We start from the raw sequence: 6,000 nt of genomic DNA, 5'->3' as shown, positions 1-6,000 counted from the left end.
CTCCTCCGACTCGCCCCCTTAATCACTCTGCTCCAGCCATACCAACCTCTCTGCTTCTCCTCCAACAGCCAGGCAGGCTCCCGCCTCAGGGCCTTTGCACTGGCTCTTCCCGCGGCCTGAAACACTCTTCCTGGAGAGGCTCACATATAGCTGATGCACTCTCATTCTCTCAAATGTCACCGCCTCTGAGAAGCCCTCCCTGACCACCCCCATGAAAGGAGCCATCCCTTCCAGTCTCTCTCTATTATAATCCCCCATTTTCTTTCCTTCAAAGTAATGTATCAGTATCTTAATCATCTTTTCTTTTTTTTAAAAAAAATATATATTTATTTTATTTTTGGCTGCGTCAGGTTTTAGTTGAGGCATGCGGGATCTTTCATTGCGGTGCGTGGGCTCTTTGTGGTGGCGTGTGGGCTTCTCTCTAGTTGTGGTGCCTGGGCTCCAGAGTGCATGAGCTCAGTAGTTGCATCACGTGGGCTTTGTTGCCCCGAGGCATGTGGAATCTTAGTTTCCCGACCAGGGATCAAACCTGCGTTCCCTGCATTGGAAGGCAGATGCTTAACCACTGAACCACCAGGGAAGTCCTTAAATCATCTTTTCTATTGATCACTTCTTTGTTTCCTGTCTGTCTTCCTCTTGACAGAATAAGAGTTCTCCAAGGGCAGGGACTTAGTTTATTTTGTTGAAAAATAGACAAAACTCCCTGGGAGAAAGATAATAAACCAGTACATAAGTAAACTTCTAGTATGTCAGAAGGTAATACAGTTTGTTCTGTAGAAAAATTAAGCAGGAAAGGAGACAAGAGCTTGCATTGGGGTGTTACGCTTTAAGACGGAGGGCAGGGAAGCATTGGGGCAGAGACCTGAAGGAGATGAGGGAGGGGGTCAGGTAGACACAGGAGGGAAGGGTAACCAGGCAGAGGGAACAGCCAGTGTAAAGGTCCAGAGGTTGGAATGGTGCCTGGTGTGTAGCTAGAGCAGGGTGAGCAAGGGGGTGAGTGAGAGGACAGAGGAGTGACAGAGGCTGGTTCTGTAGGGTGGCCCAGGCCACAGGTGGGAGTTTAGATTTTATCTGAGAGTACTAGGGAGCTATGGGAGGGTTTGGAGCAAGGGAGGGACAGGATCCGATTTGTGATTTTAAAGGATTCAATGGATGCCGCGTGGAGAGCGGATCACGGGGTGGGGGGCAGAAGCAGGGGGTCCCCAGAGGGACTGGTATCTGGGCAGGTCTGCCTGACACAACCTGGGTGCCTGTGTTCCAGGTGAACGGGTCCCGACCCTGGCTGGGGGCACTCTCCGGGCCTTCTCCACGTCCTCGGCCATCACAGTCAGGCGGCCCCTGACCTCTCTGTGGCCTTTCACGTGCTCTCTGGGTGACAGCACCTGAGAACTACACTGGCAACCTCTGTGGCCTGGCTGGTGACTTTCACACGGATACTCAGGATGGCTTCCGTGGCTCCAACAGCACGTGGCTCTCTGATGCCCACGGCTCAGCCACAGGCCTGCCACCCTCTGTTCCTGCAAGACACAGACCTGACAAGGCAGCCCTATTCCAGGCCTTCTGCAGATGCTGGGGCCCGGACAGGCCCTATGGGGCCTGCAGTGAGGACATGGAGCCTCGGATCCACTTGGAGAACTGTGTCCACGACCTCCGTGCCACAGGGGGATCGCGGGAGATTTTGTGTGCTGTTCTGGGGAGCTATGCCCAGGAATGCCAGCAACGAGGCCTCCCCGTGCAGCCCTGGAGGCCCCTGGTGGCCTGTGATGAGTGGGTGTTGCCTGGGGAGGGTCCTTCTCAGCCTGTTCTCACCAGTTGGCCCAATACCAACTCCAGGAAATCCTCCTAGGTCAGTGCCACCCAAGTAAAGTCACTGCACACCCTGCTGGATAACTGCCCCCGTGAGGACTCTCCCTCTTTAAAATGCTTCATTAAAAATGATAGTTGGGGGCTTCCCTGGTGGCGCAGTGGTTGAGAGTCCGCCTGCTGATGCAGGGGACACGGGTTCGTGCCCCGGTCCAGGAGGATCCCACATGACACGGAGCGGCTGGGCCCGTGAGCCATGGCCGCTGAGCCTGCGCGTCCGGAGCCTGTGCTCTGCAACAGGAGAGGCCACGGCAGTGACAGGCCCACGTACTGCAAAAAAAAAAAAAACAAAAAACAAAAACATAGCTGGGGGACTTCCCTGGAGGTCCTGTGGTTAAGACTCCACGTTCCCAATGCAGGGGGCATGGGTTTGATCCTTGGTCGGGGAGCTAAGATCCTGCAAGCGGTGCAGCACAGCCAACAATAACAACAAAAACATGACAGCTGACATTGACTGACATCGAATCAGCCAGGATAGTCTAGGTTCCGGGGCAGTAACCAACCAACCTGACATTTCCATTCCCAAACATGACCAAGGGTTAGTCTCCCTCTTACAAATTCCGCAGTATTGTCCAGGACATGATTCAAATTCATTTCCAGCCCGTGATGCCACGCCGGTAGCATGTGCACCCCCTGCTCTTCGATCCTCACCTTGGAAGTCATAGCACTTTGACCAGAACTCATCGTGGTCCCACTCACCTGTAAGGGCGGGGCTGGGATGGGGAAGCACGTGGGCATTCAGTGGCCATAAGGGACTCTGCCATATGCATTAGCTCATTCAGTCCCCATAACACCCTGGGAAGGGCTATTATTACCTCTGTTTTATGGATGAGGAAACTGAGTCACAGGGAGGTTCCATAACTTGGGCAAGGTCACTCAGAGAGTCAGCAAGATGCAGGCTGCTTTGATTCCTGCTGCCCTTGGGAGGAAGTGCAAGACTTCGGCTGAGCACCTGAGCCCTCACGTGGACCGACTTGCCCACTCTTCTGACCCCTGTCTGCTGCCCTGCACCTCTCTTTACATTTCCTGATGTGTGTCTACACCCTCCAGGTGGCTGCTTGCTGCTTCTCCAGGGCTCAGAAACCCAAGTGCCAGTGGAGCCAGGCAGGCAAATGGCTGATGCGGATGTTATACTGAGGGGAGACTGCTGTATAGCACAGGGAACTCTACTCAGTGCTCTGTGGTGACCGAAATGGGAAGAAAATCCAAAAAAGAGGGGATATAGGTATACATATCGCTGATTCGCTTCTCTATACAGCAGAAACTAACACAACACTGTAAAGCAACTATACCCCAATTAAAAAAACATAATGACGGGAGGCCAGGCAAATGTGGGAGTATGTCCTTCCTATGGGGTTGGTGCTGCTCTCCCCAGATGATTCTTGCTAAGTGGGAGTCCAGGCTCAGTGGAACCCAACAGCCTTCAAATCCCAGCTCTGACACTCAGTAGTCGTATGACCTTGGGCAAGTCGCTTAACCCCTCTTGGCCTCAGTTTCCTTATCTATGAAAGGGGGTGATGAAAGTCCCCATCTCCTGGGGTTGCTGTGAGGTGTAAACAAGATGCTATATGAAAAGCAAGCTCCTGGTATCTGCTCAATTATGGGTAGTTCTTTTCATCAGTGAGATGATAATGATCTTGCAAGGTTTGTGGCTAACTCAGTTTTCTTCAGTGAATTCAGGAAGAAAATATTACAAGTATAAAATATAATACCCTGAGGAAGCATAGAGCAGAGCCCGGTGTAGAGTAAGTGTTCAGGAAATGTCATCTCAGACCATCCTCATCACTATCATCATCTCCAGCATCACCATCACCATGATCACCTCCATCATCATCATTACCACCACCATCCTCCTGTCCATCGCCATGATCAACACCATCACCAGCATCATCATCACTCTTACGTTACCTCCTGATGATACCCCCACCTTCCCTCTGCTCTTATGACCTGCCCTTGGCCCCCTCAGCCCTCCCTCTGCTCCCTTGGTCCTCTTCTGGTTGGATACTTTCCAGAAGAGCAACGCTTGGCTAGTTATTAACTCTCATCTGTCTTCCTCCAGAGCCGGTCTGCCCTCCCCACAGCCACTACAAGCTCTGCGGCTCCTCGTGTCCCAGCTCCTGCGCTGAGCCCACCCTGCCCGACATCTGCCCAGCAGGAGGGCTGCCAGTGTGACACAGGCTTTGTGCTCAGCGGCACTGACTGCGTGCCCCCCGTCCAGTGTGGCTTCTCCATGGGGGGCAGGTACCACCCGGGGAGCGCTGCGAGCGGTACTGACACTGAGCATCTTCCACCAACACCGTGCACTGCTCCCCCTCCTCCTGCGGGTCTGGGCAGGAGTGTGGGACTGAGGGGCATTTTTGGGCGCCACCCGCCCTCCCCAGGCACCTGCCAGGCCTCTGGGCACTCACACCTTCAACGGGAGGACTGCTGAGTTCCCAGGCATTTGTGCTTCCGTCTTTGCGAAGTCTTGTGGCTTCTCCAGCTCGTTGTCCTTTTCCAAGGTGGAGGCTGGGAGGGAGGACAGGTCCATTTCAAAGACGTCTATCCAAGTGAATGGGACCCAGGTTTGTTTACAGAGAGACAGAGAGCATTGATCTGGCCAAGGTAAGCACTCGTTGACCCCTGGAGATGCTTGAGCTGACTGAAGCTAAAAGAAATGATTTGGCTGAAACTAAGTAAAAATCATGTGACATATCCTAGTGAAAGTGTGGTAATTCTGGGTCCACAGAATCTTTCTGTACACCGATTTGGTTGTTCTTGTTTACAAATAACAGGAAACCTTATTAAAACTAACTCAAGTCAAAATTTTAGAGTGTATAACTGAAAATTCCAGAGGGAGAGCTGGCATGACTTGATCAGGGTGCAGACTCTATTTATCAGCATTTCTCTTGGCTTGTGGTCCTCCACAGTGTTAGCTTTGCCCTCAGGCAGGCTTTCCTGGTGGTGGCAAAATGACTTCAACTTCCAGGCCTCAAATGTGCTTTCTCCACTGACCGAAGCAAAACCCAAATCTTTTCTTCCCTCAACTACTAAACCAAAATTCCTGTGTTTCACTTTGATTGGACCCCACTGAGCCAATCGCTGTGGCCCAGGGATTGTCTTAAGCCTATCTGGTCCTAAGGGGCTGTACATAGGAGAGATCCCTCCAGCCCTCACAGCTGCTCATTGCAGGGAGAAGGATAAAATGGGAGCCCACTCCAGTGGGCTCATATTCCCAAACCAGTATTTCTTGTTGCAACAATCTTCAAAGAATGTAAATGCCCTGGAAAACATCCCTTCTGAGACCTGAGACTTTTGTCTGAAACCCACAGGGGTGGATGTGTTTTCCATGCCTGAGGGCCCCTCCTACAAGAGTTCCATTGTTGGCTGTTGGAAAACACACAGCTGTGCCCCTCCCACCCCACCCCCTTCCAGGAAAGGAACCAGCTTTCAGAATTAGTCATGCTGTCAGCATCCCACACAACAACCCCATTGAATCCAAAGGGCAGCCCTACAGGGTGAGTATTATTCTTATCCCCATTGTATAGATGGGGAAACTGAGGCCCAGGGAAGAAGACTTGCTAGCCCAAGGTCACACAGTGAGAAAGAGGTGGAGCTAGGATTTGAACCTAGGTTTTCTGCCTCTGAGATCCTTCCCTCTCCACTTGTGGGTTTGGGTGCCCCCAAAGTGTGATCCACTTAAGGAAAGGGGAGGGGGGTAACTGATTCTTCTGTTATGGGGCCTGGGACATAGTAACTCTCAAGAATGGTTTTCATTCATTCACACAACACATATTTCCTGAGCACCTACTATGTGCCAGACTTTGTGCTGGGGACACAGAGGACTGTGTTCCATTGAACAGCCAAGGAAGGTCCCTCCCTCCCAAAGCTGACATTACAGGACGTGGGAGGGAGAATAAATATAACCAATAAGCATATAATTACACAGCATGTCAGGAGGTGATATATGCTAGCGCTACAGAAAAAAATAGAGAACAGGGTGGGGCGAGGTGGTTTCCAGACTGAAGATGTGGTTTTTTGGGTTTTTTGAATTTAATTTATTTTATTCTTAGCTGCATTGGGTCTTTGCCGCTGCACGCAGGCTTCTCTCTAGTTGCGGCGAGTGGGCGCCACCCCCGTTGCGGTGTGCGGGCTTCT

Source organism: Mesoplodon densirostris, chromosome 19 (genome assembly GCF_025265405.1).
Source record: "Mesoplodon densirostris isolate mMesDen1 chromosome 19, mMesDen1 primary haplotype, whole genome shotgun sequence".
Taxonomy (NCBI): Eukaryota; Metazoa; Chordata; class Mammalia; order Artiodactyla; family Ziphiidae; genus Mesoplodon; species Mesoplodon densirostris.
The sequence above is the reverse complement of the archived record's forward strand: the minus strand, read 5'-3'. Positions refer to the sequence as shown.